Consider the following 16,955-nt stretch of genomic DNA (forward strand, 5'->3'; position numbering starts at 1 on the left):
TAAAAACGTCTAAGTTTTGAACAAAATGAATATCAATAAAATAATTTTAATTTCACACGTCCTAATGCCACTACTACTACTATAAGAGAATTTATCGCAGTAGTAACATCACACTTTCAGTCAGAAATTCACTCACGGACACGCCATATTCGCACTAAATTACAAAATTGTTAATAAATCGGACAACTAAAATCTGGATTTTTTGGGGAAAATATTCGTTTTTCATGTATAATTTTTGTCACAATGTTAACAGAGTAAAAGATTAGTATATTGTTTCATTTATTAACGCAATGTCAAACGATTCTGTATAAATAATATGTTATAGTTTGTTATATACGGTAAGTTTATAAATGTTTATGGAGACCTATAATAAAGTAATTTCCAGGAAAGTCTATCCCGATTTTAGCACATGTTTACTAAAAGTCATTTAATATTGGATATATTCTACAATAATCATAACGCTACAATTACCCTTTGCCTACAAAAAAAATATCAAACGAACACTTTAATCGATTTTAAATATAGATATAATCGATTGTGTAAAGGTTATGCCTGTAGTTAGTTTATAGACGAATTAGTTATATAACTAGTGGAGATATGTTAAACGGTTTGTTGTGATATATAAATAATAATTTAATTCTTATACTTATGTATAATGTTTTATACTCCGCTCCGTCTTCATGAAACGTTTTCTGAAATTAAAGTCATACGGAGTGTTTTTGCGGAATAAAAAAATTACAAACAAACGAATATACATCACGCCTTTATCCCGGGAGGGGTAGGCAGAGGTGCAACCAGTGCACACAGTTTTCGCCATGAGTGTTCCATCGATCGTTATCGATCTGGGATTAGAATTTGGGACTTCAGAGCGTCGTAATACAACTACACTGATTGTTGAAACTCAACTATATAATCTAGGACATATTTCGTCTACATGTCAAATTTCATTCAATCCGCTCAGATCTTCACAATGTTTTCTTAAATGGATGACAGCATAATACAATAAATAATACATTTCATAACAATAGACAACTAAATAGCTTTAACATAATAGATATAATTAATAGAATCTCTGTACAAATTGCGTATCATAAACAAATCGTGACGAGCGCGTGCTATCGTTACGTATAAATTAATTGACGCTTCGTAAACTTGCGTAATTGTTGAGACGGAATTTGTGCCGAAATTATGTTTTATCGTCTGTTTTTATTTCTACTTCTTCAGCCTATATATTTACCCAATGCTGAGTGTAAGCCTCTTGCAATGCAGGCTAGGTTATTCTGTCCAGGGCAGCCCTCATTCAACTTTGTGTTTTCACGATGTACAATAAAGTGTAAAAAAAAGCTTGTATGATATTCCCTTTCTGCTAAATGTATGAGAGTAAAACTTAACTAACGTTATATGAAAGTGTCATTTTTTTTATAAATACATACATATTATTAATACGTCAATGGCGCGTCCTTTCTAAACATGGCATGATAATTCTCAGTCAACAAAATGCATTAATTAAAATAAAGGACAGGATATGTATTTGTATGTCAATTTTTAGTTCAATCCGAGGGACTTGGCGTTTCCTATGTTACTGCTACCATGAAAACACATTAATACTCCATATTTTTAATATTAGTCAGATTCTAATTTTATACGACACAGAATAAAATAAAATATACTTCCAAATTCAAAAATATGCATGGGTGAGCAGGAAGGTAAGTTGCACCACACCTATCTATAAAGTTAATATTAAACGGAATATTTAATGAACATCCAAATACCAAGGTTAAAGGACTACACTTAATTGAAATATGTTGAAATAATTAAATGCCATCATTTTTTAAAAATAAAAATGCGACGAACAAATCACACGCCTGAGGGCAAATGTGGGAAGGTAAGTAAGTCTATACTTAGGATTACCATCCAAGAGTTTGCTCTTTGTGTCTGAATTGAACATATTATTTCCTATTAAAAGATCATTTAGGTAATATGTAAATAAAATTACCTATAATATCATATTTGTTAGGAATGGGATATGTAGCAGAGGAAATACTATTAGCAGAGTTTACGCTACATCGTATGTATAACACTAACACCATTTTTCTTGTTTTTGTTATTTTCCATTGTTATAGATATCACAATGACAAATACAAATAGCCAGCTAAATTGATATCATATAAAACTATCAACAATATTCAAGGAAGAAGATTATGCTAAAAAAATACGTGTCAATATCGTAATTAGGGTAGTGTACCTCAAAAGGAACCCTTATAGGATAACATTGTTGTCCGTCTGTCTGATACGACTATTTTTCTCAGGAACGCGTAGACGTACTAAGCAAAAATTACACTCAGTGCATACCCCGCGTGACTATATTTAAATAAGGGTGTCCCTAAATACCATAATAAGGAACACAAGTATTCACACATATTCTCTTGGTATTTACACTGAGTGTACGGTGTAGTGTCGTAGTCTAAATTAGGCTTTATTCAAAATAGTGAAAAGTGCGTATTCTATGCGGTAATTTATTCGCAATCACGACAAAGAGAGCAGAACATTAAATCTAACTCGAGAATGCCGATATAATTTCATATACATAAGATGTTATATAATGTGTTGTAATTAGCTTGTGTCGCACTAGGGCGGCACGAGGCGTTGCGATGGCGCGGAGAGTTTCACGATGTTTTTATTTTTAGAACCTTAAATTAGTAAAAAGATATTTTTGTTGGATTAGCATGCTGAGGTGGCAGTAGGCAGGGCACATAGCTCGCAAAAATGAAGGCTGATGGGGCAAGAAGTTTATGGAATGGAGGCCACGAACTGGCAAGCGCAGCGTCGGACGTCCACCCACGAGGTGGACAGATGAACTCATAAAAGTCGTAGAAGGTCGTTGGATGCGGACCGCTTACAATAGGTCGATCTGGAAATCTTTGGGGGAGGCCCATGTTCAGCATTGGACATCCTGCGGCTGATGATGATGATGATGATCAGCAGACATTTACCACTAGGTGTTGCTCGCGGCTTTCGCGCAAAAAGGCTTTATGGCTGTAATAGTCCTTAAAAACATTGTAGCGATCTATAGCGTCACGTAAGACACTAGCGCCATCAATCTATTTCTCTATATGTATAAAAAATATTTAATATGTTTTTACTGTTTAATAGTTATAACTTTATAAAACTATCGCTTTGACTTGTGAGACATGAAATGATATCAAGCGTAATTAGGTTGGTGATAGGCGGCCGACGCACAACAAAATAAAACAATGATAACCGACTTACGTAAAAACGATTGCAATTAAAAAGAAGCCCAACTTCAATGCAGAGGTTTGTAATCGTTGCTGTCTATTTATCGATATTTTAGCCTAATTAGTAAATCGATATATATTATCATCGATATTATAATGCCATATTATTGGGTTCTTTAACCATGCTTTCTATAAGAGAAGCTCATTGATCCATTCAATGATATAAATCGGACTGAAATGAAAATTTAGTATCAGTTCACACAACTTCCAATACCAAATTTCAATTGAACCTGTGAAAGTAGGAAAAAGCTGATGATCTTCAAACTTCTGAATAAGGTTAAGAAATATCACCATTATATCAGTATTTTAAACATTAAAATTGGTCTAATTGCTTGGGAGCTACTGCTTGGTATTGTTCTGAGGGAACTACGATACCATAGAGACACTCAGGGTTAAAAAAGCTAAAGAAATAAAGTACTTTATTAATTTATGTGGACTATATTTGGTTCTTCATTTACATCCAATAATTCAGTATGATTAGAATTTAAACAACCAATTCAAATTGAACAATTGGATTTAAGCCGATATTAAGTACCGCGATATATTTAGTTGTGATATAATATAAAATTTAACCAATCTCTTTTTAAATAATATGAATTAATCCTATTCCAATGTGAGATGGCCAAAATTAGCAGGTCAATTAATTAGGTTTCCTGAAGCCAATCTGCTATTCTGATATATCCTTGCAAATGTTTTATACTTACCTGACCTAGAATACGACATAGGACCACCTAACATATACGTTCCTAGACCAAGGAGGTTGCATATTAATAAATAATAATAACATCAGCCCTGTACTTATATACTGTCCCATTGTTGGGCACGGGCCTCCTCTACTACTGAGAAGGATCAGACCTTAGTCCACCACGCTGGCTTTATGCGGGTTGGTAGACTTCACACAACCTCAAAATTCCTATAGAGAACTTCTAAGGTATGCAGGTCTCCTCACTATGTTTTCCTTTACCGAGAGCGATAATTCACAAAGAATTCACACATAATTTTAGAAAAGTTAGAGGTGTGTGTGCATAAATACTAATTAATCAAATTTTCTCTTGTTTAGTTCCGCTTCGACATGCCTCGCAATTATAAGCAGCGTAATGTAAACACTTCGTTATTATAATATAGTATGAAATTTACTTTCTCCGTGGTAAGTAATACTATTGTTTAAATTATTATATAATACAGAATGTTATGTCTAAATTGGATAGTGGCTTTCATTGTTAGTACTTAAAAATATTTATTTATAATCAAAAAAAATGTCCTGAGTAAAATTGTAATATTTACCTACCTTACTGAAATATAAAAATAAAGGTTCCACTGAGAAATAGTACTTTTTACATTGAGCAGTAAAAGTAGGTAGTGTGTAACCAATAATTATAAATAAAATTTACATTTATATTATTAAATAATTGAGTTTCGATAGCATTTATCCGCGTGAAAGGATATTGCGGAATAAAATGTCTACTGTTTACTTTGTTAAGTTTAAAAGTAGACTATATCCAAGACATGGTCTATCTGTGTCATCATCACCATCAGCCTATATCTTTGTCCACTGCTGGACATAGGCCTCCTCCAATATTCGCCAGTTTACCCTGTCTTCGGCCTGTCGCATCCAGTTCTTACCAGCGACCTTTCGCAGATCGTCACTCCACCTAGCTGGAGGGCGTCCTACACTACGTTTGGCCTAGCTGTGGTCTACACTCAAGAACTCGTTTACCCCATCCGTTATCGGTTCTTCGACAGATATGCCCTGCCCACTGCCACTTCAGTTTGCTAATCCTGTGTACTGTGTCGGTGACATTGATTCTCTGAGGAATGACCTCGTTACGAAGTTTATCCTTCAGAGGAACTCCGAGCATAGCACGTTCCATAGCTCGCTGAGCGACTTTGAGCTGGTGGACCAGCCGAACTGTGAGCGTCCACGTCTCCGCACCGTAGGTCATGACAGGTAGGACGCACTGGTTGAAAACCTTCGTTTTCAGACATTGTGGTAGAAGTGACGAGAAAAGCCGACGCAGTTTACCAAATGCGGCCCAGCCCAGCTGTATTGTCTTTTTAACCTCCCTCTCAAAGCTGTCTATCTGTGTGTTCAATTTTATCAAAATTCATTCAGCGACTATCGTGCATACTTTGAACAAATAATCGTATATTAGCAATAAATAAGTAAGATCATATTAATAGACAATAACTCAATTAACTCCGTGAATTAGGTTTGTAATACATGCCAGCATAATAAGTGCGATTTAACAATGCCGTCAGAAATCGTGGCATAACTGCTGCATAAATTAGCGATGTTTAAAAGTTGTTTTGAAGTACGGATCATTTTATGATTGAGACCACTTACACAGAGCCGTATTTAGAAACAAAAATGTAGGCTAAAAGTTGTAGAATTTTTAACAGTACTACAGATATTTTAAAGGATTAAGTGTTAAAACATGATTATTTTTACGGTTTTTTCCGAGTGGCAGTAAGAGGAGAATATGATTGAGAGTTGAGACAATGTATCGTTAATTGCCCTTCACTCGGGATTATCACATTACAAGGATGAACTTAACAAACCAATACTAATATTATAAATGCGCAAGTTTATGAGGATGGATGTATGTATATTGTATCTATGTATGTATTTTTGTTCCTCTTTAACGAAAAAACTACAGCAATACATATCAGTCAGAACTATAACGATACATATCAGTCAAAAAACAAATATCCCGAAAAACTCCTGCACGCGGGCGAAGCTGCGAGCAAAAGCTAGTAATATATATTTTTTCATTTTGCTTAATATATAACTTTATCCTATTCCTTGTATCAACGTGACATTTCTTAGTATAACCCAAAGGAGTTGCAGCATATTACAGTCATGTCTATATACTAGGGGGGTCACACCCCTCTCAAACACTCCGAGTTCGCTAATAGTCAACAAATCAGGTAGTTGGAAAGTGTACACAATCAGTAAAGTACTATAATAACCCACACGGGAAACTTGTTATATCACGCAATGCAGAAGATTATTTTTGTATAGTGTCCGATGAGATTTCTTATTGGCATCATATCATACAAATTATTTTATAAATATTGTCTGAATTTAACTTTGTTTTGAAATATGTGGCTATATTATAGACACGTTATAGATAATATATATGTCATTCCTTTTATATATAACTAGCTTTTGCTCGAGCCTTGCTCCCGTGTGTGTTTTTCCGGGATAAAAGTCCTGCTTTATATTTTTCCGGGATAACATGTAGCTTATAGCACTCACGAGAAATTTAGCTTCCTATTATTGAAAAAAAATTATTTAGTTCAAGACATTAGCGTGTTCAAACATACAAAACAACTATTTGCTTTATTTATTATCTATATAGATATTAAAATGCCAGCCCTGTTTTGTATACTATCCCACTCCTGGGCACGGGCCTACTCTAAGTGAGATGGATTAGGCCTTTGTTCGCTACGCTAGTTTAGTGCGGATTGGTACACTTAACATACCCTCAAAGTTCTCACAGAGAACTTATCAGTTATGCAGACTTCCTCAATATCTTTTTCTTCACCGTAAAAGCAAATAATTCACAAAGAAACACACATAACTTTAGAAAAGTCAGTTGGACGTGTTTCTTTAATGTGCTAATACTATTCCAGAATCCAGAAATCTTCCCCCAAGCAATTGCTTCCTAAATTATTAACTTAAAAAGAAATTGAAAGTACATTTGTTCCCATTATAATTTATTTATTTGCGAGTAACCTAAGACTCAAAATTGTTATTAGGTACACAAGAAAACTAAAACTATATTAGTAATAATTATTAATTACAGCTTTAAAAACGAGGAACGACACTCCTACCCATGAGAGGTAGAGCAACAGTGATTAATATACATACAGTCAAATCTGCGCGCTAACATGTTGGAATGCTGTTGGAGCTTGCTGATTCTGCGCGCTAGAGATGCACAGCGCTTGCGCATAGAAGCAAAGAAGCAGTCCACTCATAATCATCTGATAAAATACATTATATGCCCAATTTACATAACCATAAGCATTACATTCAAATATTTCTGGACATCGATACTCATTACATCATGTGCATTATGAGATTACAGTGAGAGTGTTTTTGGTTTCATTGCGTAACTGTAACAAGTTATTGGCCCAGATTATAGTGTAACTTGATAAATAAGGAGCCGTAACAGTGACGAATAGACGCCAAGGACATTGCAGCCCCTTATGTAGGACGATTACGTTATGAGTAAAAGGCAATAAAATTTTAGAGGTACCATTGTAAGCGTTTATTAATTATGTTCGTTATGAGGTTTTTAAGGGTGTTGAAGTAATATTTTGCATAATGATTTCTTATGGTTATGCAAATGTTAGACATTAAAATTAATATATATTTCGGATTTTATCCCGGTTTTTATATTTTAATTTTCTTCCGACGTTTCGAAGACTTTGCAGCCTTCGTGGTCACAGGGGGCACTCATATTTATATTTTGTATATGTAATATTTTGGTTTGGTTAAGGATTATATTGTATACATCGCGTTTTTATAACCGTTTCTTATATTGTATTGTGTTCTTGTCATTATGTTGGTTGGTAAGGGTGTTGAAGTAATATTTTCGTTTTAGTTAAAGAAGGAGAAGTACATACTAACGTTTTTGTCGCCGAAGGGGTAGGCAGGGGTGCAACCAGAGAACTCACCCGCCAAGTGAGTTCTATCCCATAATGTAGTGAAGGCAAGCCTATTTCCGTATCGGGCACAAATTCCAAACACCGGATACTAAGCAGAAATACTCAATACCACTTTATCCGATCCGGTATTTTAACCCAGGATCTCAGACTTGTGTCGGATAGTTTGATACCCTGGAAAGTACATACGCTACTTTTGTCCCAGGATAATATAGCGGGACTTTTATGGCAAATGCTTTCACAAGTATTAAGGCGAGAGTGAATTCGAGCAAGATATTATGAATATCATATTGAATGCGTGACTACGCCTTATGCATACATACTTATAGAATAGCAGACTAAAATAAGTTAAAATAAGTATTCATATTTGCAGCTATTCCCTTAGAAAGTCTGGAATATAATAAAATTACAACTACAAAAAAGAAAGAAACCAGATTTTCAAAAGTAACACAGAAAAGTGAATTCCGACAGTAAAAACATAAAACCCTATATTTGCGTAATGAACGCAATTAAAGTAATACAAAAATAAACGCCTACGTGCATAAATGAAAGTATAAATAAAACAAATGAACGGTGAAGGAAGTGTGAACATGTTTGAGTAATCCAGTACATAATCGAGATTTTGCAATATTGTTACTAAGGAGAGTAATTAGTTGACTTAAAAAACAAAAGAAATTTTTGACGTTTGGGAATTCGGCTACGAAGATAAAAAGTAATCCAGTATTTTACAGACTATTGTAGAGATTACTTATAATCTAGTTTAGTCATTAACTATCGATTTTAAATTGTGATGTATTTAAACTGAATTTATATCTGTGATCTGCAATTTTAAGAATACTGTACCTACTTTATCCTGCCTGTAACATTTACTTGAAAAAAGAAATCCAGTGGTCAATTTATGTAGGTTTAATTAAAATCTATTTATTTTACAAACATGCAAATATCTTCATGGTTCTGACTTAAAGTGGGCCATATAACTATTGCGTTCAGTGACAACCTGTTTATAGGTTACAAAAAATCCGGCATAATTGTGTCGACTGGCAAGCGGTAATCATCTCTCGTCAGTCGACACAATATCTGGGAAGTCAGTCTCCACACCGCTTATAATTGGATGCAGTATGGTCACTTTATCGTAAATGTAAATAAATATATTAATCAAATAAGATCATTATATTTTAAAGACATACATACATACATACATAACATCACGCATTTATCCCCGAAGGGGTATGCAGAGGCGCAACTAGGGCAACCCACTTTTCGTCAAGTATGTTCCGTCCCATGATGTGATAGGGGGCGAGCCTATCGCCATATCGGGCACTAATTCCAGACTCCGGGCTGATACTGAGCAGAAAAACCCAAATATCACTTTGCCCGACCCGGGATTCGAACCCAGGACCTCAGAGCGCTATTGTACCGGACATGCAATACAACTACGCCACCGAGGCAGTCATTTTAAAGACGTATGTACAAATACGCTCTATTCGAAGCAGCGTAAAATCTATCGTAGGAATTATTCTCTTTTATTATTAATATTGTAAACGCAAAAGTTTGGTTCACATGAATGATGGTTAGTAATAAATGATGATGTCTTCCTAGCCGATTGTGGCCACGGCGACTGTACAAACTGGACAGGTATATTTAACTTGAGCTAAGAATGGGTATCCTCTAGTCATGCTTCTGCCCTTTGATGGGCTCTTATGTGCCTTAAATTAATATACAAAGAATACGCTGTACGGATTTTGATGAAATTTGATAAACAGTTAAACTACGTCCTGGATTAACATAGGCTACGTATTATGCTGAAAATTAAGTACGCGATAATTAATGTGGACGTATGTAACGACACATTCGTGTAGGACACAATTGCTTAAATAAACATTGGAAAAAAATCTTCGGGGATGTGGTTGTATTGCGTGTGCGATGCGACCATTCCTCTGAGGTCCCAGGTTTGAATCCCAGGGCGGGTAAAGTGATGTCAGGTTAAGCTACGATATGGCGATAAGCTCCTCCTTATGGCATGGGGCGGAAGACACATGTCGACAAGTGGGTGCTCTAGTTGCACATCTGCCTGCCTTTTAGAAGATACTTGCGTAATATGTGATTTTGAGTTTTTGAAAGAAAATATTGAGTGTCTTTTTTTTTTCATTTAATTTACATGTGAAGTCGCGAGCAAAACCTAGTAACATAAATGAAGGTGGGGGAGATTGATAGATTGTATGTTTTGGCGCAAGCCGCCCAACCTGTTCGTAACAAATATTTATGTAATAGAAGCCCTCGGCTTTGTGAAATATAAGATTCTGTTGAGCGATTGGAGTTCATAGAGACTGGTATCAGATTACGTTTATAAAATTTATTTAAATTATATATTTAGGTCCCTAAGGTTTTATACGCGAGTGAACAATCAAACAACACGTAGCAGTTAAAAATTCTGTTCGCATTATTTTTAAAAGCCGATGTTAATAAACGACCCCAAGCCCTAACGGATCTTAAATTATATATTTAGTTTTACAAGCGGGTGGACCTGCAAACAACACCTAAAGGCTTTTAAAATTCTGTTCGCATTATTTTTAAAAGCCGATATTAATATACGACCCCAAACCTTAATGGATCAATGTCAAGAATAAACGAATGCAATACGTCATCTGTAATCATTTCTTTTCTGATTGGTCTATTCTCACTGTAGATTCAGGGTAGTTGGGGTAGCGGTGATTGTTCATTAAAATAAGCCGTTAATCACACAACATAGTTACGTAAAGCCGGCAATAATAAAGTATTGCATCGGCTATATTCATCAATACATTAGAGGTGGTTAAGGATGCAATACATTATTACGATATAATGTTAACATCCCGGTACTACAACTTATAATATTGACAACATAATGTTTCGCGGCAGAAATAGACAACGCGGTAATACCTACCCAACAGTGGTGTAGAATGAAATCTTCTCTAAGGGAAATCGAAACAACATATAAGTACTAATATATGCATAAATGCGGTTGAAAATCGTTCTAATCGTTAAAATCGTTCTAATCGTTATAATTAGGTTTTATGAAAGGGAAGCCGATAAGAATAAGGTTATATACCATTCACCTCTGCTAATAGGGTTATTTAGACCCATCGCCACTGCTACCCAAACGGACATTCATGACTAGAAAGCCCGGAACATAATCTCACCCCTTTAAATATCTATTTATTTAAAAACCAATTGACTTAAAACGTGTTTTGATGTTCTTCGCATAATATTCGCAATTATTACGTTACCACAATTATGAATAGAGTGGGTTTTATATAGACATCGCTGTTGCGAAATAACCGGTTAAATGGGTGAGGTTTCCTTATGATGCGCAGTCTGATGATCACTAGATAAATGCTTTGCTATAGAAGTAGGAGAAAATATATTTGTAAATGGCGGCAGGACCAATCGAATTAATATATGTGCTAAGATAAATAATTATGATGTCGCAGTTGTCTAATAGCCGGCGCTATTGGGAAAGGCTCTTTAAGCGTGTGAAGCCGCGAATAATACCTAGTTAAAGTAATAAATAAATAAATAAAAAAAGGGTAAGGCAAAGAGGTCCAAGACCTATGTCTAATTCTCGTACATAATTCGCCAAGTGCATTCCGCCCTATGATGTGAAATGGGGCGAGACTAACGCTATTTTGGGCACAGGTTCCTGACTCCGGCCTAACATTAAAAAGAAAAACCCAATATCACTACCTGACTGAACCTGCGACCTCAGTATACCTTAGCGTATTGTACGCATTACAACTACGTCAACGAGGCAGTATGTGAGGACTATGTAGGGGTTTGTCTTCGGGGCACAAACTCCCGGATGATATTTACAAAAACACACATCACGCATTTACCCCTCAAGGGGTATGCAGAGGCGCAATTAAGGCGCCCACTTTTCGTTAAAAGTGTTGCGTCCCATGATGTGATAGCGGGCGAGCCTGTCGCCATATCGTGCACAAATTCCAGATTCGCGACTGACACAGCAGAAAAACACCAAATATCACTTTGCCCGGGATTCGAACCCAGGACCTCAGTGCGCTGCCGTACTGCCCAAGGAGTACAACGACGCCACCGAGGCAGTATACATATACAACCAGTGTATAACATTAGTATCTATACTAGTTGCTTACTAATCCCTGAAATGTCAAGATGCGCTGTTCGAGGACATTGAAAGTGGTTCCAAGTGGACGAACCGGTATCGGCGCATACAAATATCATAACTGGATGTCGTGTTGCGGAAAGGAACTAATCAATATAATAGAAGATTTTACTTTCGTTGCTCGCGGCTTCACCTGCATGAATCTTACAGTTTAGTGTATTAGCAAGAAAGCTTGCTCAAGTCGTATTCCGCAAGTGATTTTTACTGCGTAAACAGTTATCCAAACTGGCACAAATTTTTGAAGTTGCAGGACTTGCATGGAAAAAATTATTGAAAAAATTGTCGCCATTAAGCGCATGAAGTTCGTACGTATTATATTGCGGCAAGAACTTGCTGTCTAAATTTTGCCTTTTACGGAATTAATATTTACGTTAATGTATGTTATTATGTTCTATCTGCGTGCTGAATATCATCATATTACGTTAGGTTTTGTCTTTTGTTCTGAAACTGAAATATTTTCACAAACCTTTGCATACATTCGTAAGATTAATTTGGCGTTTTTTTAAATGTAGTGTCTTGGACAGTCATATTTTCTATCATTAATAGTAATTATATGAATTTTGATGTATATGATTTGGATCCTTTCTGCACAACTACGCCCATCTAGAAATAGCCTGCATTAACAAGGTCTTTGTAAATTTTGAATTGCATTCTTTTAGTATCGTTATCTTTTGAGATTTGTAATTTAAAAATAAAATCGTAATTATGTGGGTTACTATAACTCCGCAATAATTACTATACTGATAAAGGTACCAGGAAGTCAATGGATACAAACGTCTTCTTTTTAATTCTAATATAGCTTCACTGCACCTGATGATAAGAAAAGTGAAGCCAAAGGAAAAGGAAATGAACTATCGACACAACTATGCCGGCCTGCCTAATTGCTTCTTCACGCTCTGCTTCGAGGACCCAAAGTTATAGAAAAGAGGGAATGAAGCGTATGCTAGGAAACTATGCGACACTTTATGATGGATAAAAGGGATCACGAAGCTGTGGTTCTGAAAGCCAGTACGTGTTGTATTGTTAAAGAAACTTGCTTTGAACAGTTCGCAAGCAAACCTAGCAAGTAGCGGCCATTGTGTATTTTAAAACAGTGGCTGGTACGTAATTCACGTTCCAGGATCAGCCTATACATATTCGGTTTTAAAGCCGGTATATTTGCGTCAACTGGCGAAGGATAGTCATCTCTCGTCAGTCCATACTCCATTTGAACACCGCTCCACTTACCAGGTGTAGTGCAGTCACTTAGTCGTACAAGAATAAAAAACTTTGTATTATATAAATACTAGGTATTGCTTGCGGCTTAACCCGCGTCAAAAGCAGAAGAATCAAATGCCTACTTGAAGAGCACAGAATTTAGCTAATGTTGTATGTGTATTTTTTTGTTTTTTTTTTGCTTGTATTGTTACTGTGCATCTTCTACTGGTAATCCGAAACAATAAATAAATAAAAGCCTTTCCCGTTACAAGTCACTAAAACAACGTACGATACCAACGCCATATATTTTAAAAATGCGTTAAGATAATCATTCATTTCCCATGGGAGCAAATAACTGAGGTAGACAGTAGCCAGTGCGTTAATCTAAGTCGTGGTCTACCCGTGTGTTAAATTTCACCCAAACATTCAAACATTTTCACAAAATTTCACATCTCTAAATATTGTAAAACAAAGTCCCCTTTTCCGTCTGTCTGTATGTTATTTTTCCAAACTCTTCTCAACGTATTTTTATGGCCTTTTGTATGAAGATAATTAAAGACCCTGGGAAGGTTTATATGCTATTTTCTATCCTGGAAAACTCATTCGCGCGGGCCACGCCGCGTGCAAAATCCAGTTTATAGTAGTATTAAGTAAGATAAAATCAAACGTCTTTTATTCTTGATATATAGTCATTACATTCATAGGTCACAATAACACGTTACTAGTAATTTATTTGATGTACAAATGTTGATGCATTTGTATTTATAGCGGATCCGCCCAAAATATTTTAAAAGTTCACGGACTCGCATCAAAGAAGTTAAAATATTATTTACTGATTGTAATTTTACGTGCAGAGATTATAATCATCCCCGGACGGTCGGCATAGTTATGCTGGCCTGGTTACTTGCTTCTTCACGCTCCGCTTGAAGGACCCTCAGTTTTAGGAAGGAGAGAACATATTTGCACAAATCTGGAATCTGTACTCGATATAAATAAAGTACATGGTCGCTTTTCTGAATTAATTAGGGAACGTGGGCGTTCGCAAAAACGATCTATTCAGATAATCGAATTGTATATTTTCATGCATTTACCAATATACTAATTAAATATATATTTATAATATGAATATAATTTAACAGCGTGGTGAGTAGAAAACGAAGAGCCGTTAAGGAACAAAACATATGTGATCAGTATTTTACACACAGTATAGGCTAAAATTAAGGTTTAACGAAGTCCTTAATTGGTTCATCGAAGCGATCTTACCCTCTTACGTGAGGCTAAGTTACACACTTTTTAGGACAGGTACCTGACACTGGCCGCTTGCATTTTGACCATGCCACCGCTGCATCTTCTGTACGGTGGTCGCAATCCAGGCATCTGACCACAGCGCTGATCTGACCGCTGCACCCACATATCAGCGATAGATGATATGTGGGTGCAGCGGTTGCGTCTCTGCTTACCCCGTCTGGGATGAAAGGCGTGTGTGTCTAGCAATAAGGTGGTTACACCAATGTATTACTTATTTGAAATATCAGTACATGTGGTTACGTTATTCTTATGAGGAAATTGTCGCGCGGAATTAAAAGTAGGCTAAGCTCACTGTAACAGTGAGATCTAGATGCCATTCTAGTGGTACATTGTGTAGTTAAGAAAGTACCGAGTTCGATTCCTACATATTGCTTGAATTGTGTACAGTAATATTTTTATAAGTTTGAGTGTTTCGGTGAGAGTACGATTACTGCGTTGAGGTCCTGGGTTTGACTCCCAGGTCGGGCCAAAAATATTGGAACTGAGTCTTCCCTTTTAAAATTACCTAGTCGCAGTTTGCAGTTATAAAATTGTCGGTGTGTTGCCCCCGTGCCTCGGAAAGCACGTAAAGCCGTTGGTCCTACGCCTTATTTCTCCGGTCATGTCGGATTGCCGTCTCAGCGGACTATGTGATTGAAGGAACAGAAAATGCACGTGTGTATTGGGCACACACTTATGCCCTATAATGTATTTTGCGTATATACGTTCCGTAAATTTGGCTAGGAGGAGATTTATTTATTTATATTTTTTCAATATTTGAGTATGAGCTTTCGTAGCAAGTCAATAATGATGTTTATTTACCTAGATTTTTCATTAAAGTGCATGCTTATTTTTTTTTTAATTTACAAATAAAGTTACAGGTATATTATAATCCAAAAATAACTCTATTTCAACAGGTACTTTTGCTGGCTTGCTGGCTGCTATTAATGGTGTATGCAGAATTAACTATTATATAAGAATTACCAAGTTAAAATTGCAGTTGGAAAGTGTAAGTTTGAGAACCTAAATTTAGAGGTGCAACGGAATTCACCAGATACCACTGTCCAATGATCATTCATTTGTTTTTGTTATAATCATATTCACATTTACGAAATATCAAAAACAAATTTAGATATTTTGAATTTTAATTTTCTGTGTATCTAATAACAAAGGTCAATTTATTTTAGAACTTAAAATAGTTTTGCAGATATAAACACGTTGCATTTTGGAAGTCTTACTGAGCTAAGTAAGAAACAGGAAAAACATTTAATTCTATATTTACTGTTCAAATGCATATATTTTGTAATAAGTATTCATATATAATCTTTAATGATGACATCATACACGTAATAAACTATGGTAACTACTTTCAAATACAAAAAGACCGGTTAAAATCAAAATTGAAAGTAACTTGAAGCCATCTTGCCCCCTATACATTGAAGGTTTTGTGTGAAGCAATTCTAAATCTTAATTTGTGATAATAAAGATGAGACGTCTCTAAGAGCTTGGGATTTGAAAAATATGGCATTTTTCCATTCTATCTATACATATTATTTTTATAAAACAAAGTCTCCTTGTCTGTATGTCTGTATGTTATCGATTTTTTCAAAATCCATTTAAAGGATTTTTATAAAGTTTAGTACGGAGATAGTTTAAGACCCTGGAAAGGTTATAGGCTATTTTCTATCCCGCGAAAATATATAGCGGGACTTTTATCCCGGAAAGCCCCTTCACGCGGGCAAAGCCGCGAGCAAAAGCTAGTATAGTATATGCGATAATTCTTTGCTGGAACTAAGATACGCTGTCAATAAATTTTATTAAAACAACTGTCAACTAATCAACTCTTAATTAGAAATTCAAAGCAACCATTAATTTCGCAATTTTGTAAAATGAAATATTGACAGCTCATTGCCGTAATTTTCGTTCAACAACCTGCGTCTACGCATCGCCTTTTTCTAAGTAAAATCGATATATCAGTGAAGACGATATACGCATCTAAAGCGGGTTAGTTTAGTCGTTGCCGGAATAATGATATTATTGCCTAACTACGTTACACAAACAATATATAGCGCAGAGATTTTGAACTCTAATGTATCGGAAGTACTCGAGACTTGATCTACAAACTAAACATTTAGTTTTGTAGGACGCAATGTTGGGAATTAATGTTATTATTTTGTAGCACAAGAAAGCTACTGCCTTGATGGCGTAGTTGTTTTCGGTCTGTAGTGCTGAGGTCTCGGGTTCGATCTCCAGTTAGAGCATAGTGATATATTATAGTAGTATGTGCCCGAAATTTGGAGTTTATGCCATGCGATAGGCTTCCTACT

General features: G+C 35.7%; 1 long non-coding RNA gene across 1 annotated transcript; it reads left to right on the forward strand.

Annotated features, from left to right (window-relative positions):
• Positions 1–5,198: 5,198 nt before the first annotated feature.
• On the forward strand, positions 5,199–7,560 carry LOC115450256. Its single transcript, XR_003939268.2, has 2 exons — positions 5,199–5,244; positions 7,106–7,560. It is a non-coding gene; the product is annotated as an uncharacterized LOC115450256 (long non-coding RNA).
• Positions 7,561–16,955: the final 9,395 nt, after the last annotated feature.

The sequence above is a fragment of the Manduca sexta genome, chromosome 5, assembly GCF_014839805.1.
Source record: "Manduca sexta isolate Smith_Timp_Sample1 chromosome 5, JHU_Msex_v1.0, whole genome shotgun sequence".
NCBI lineage: Eukaryota > Metazoa > Arthropoda > Insecta > Lepidoptera > Sphingidae > Manduca > Manduca sexta.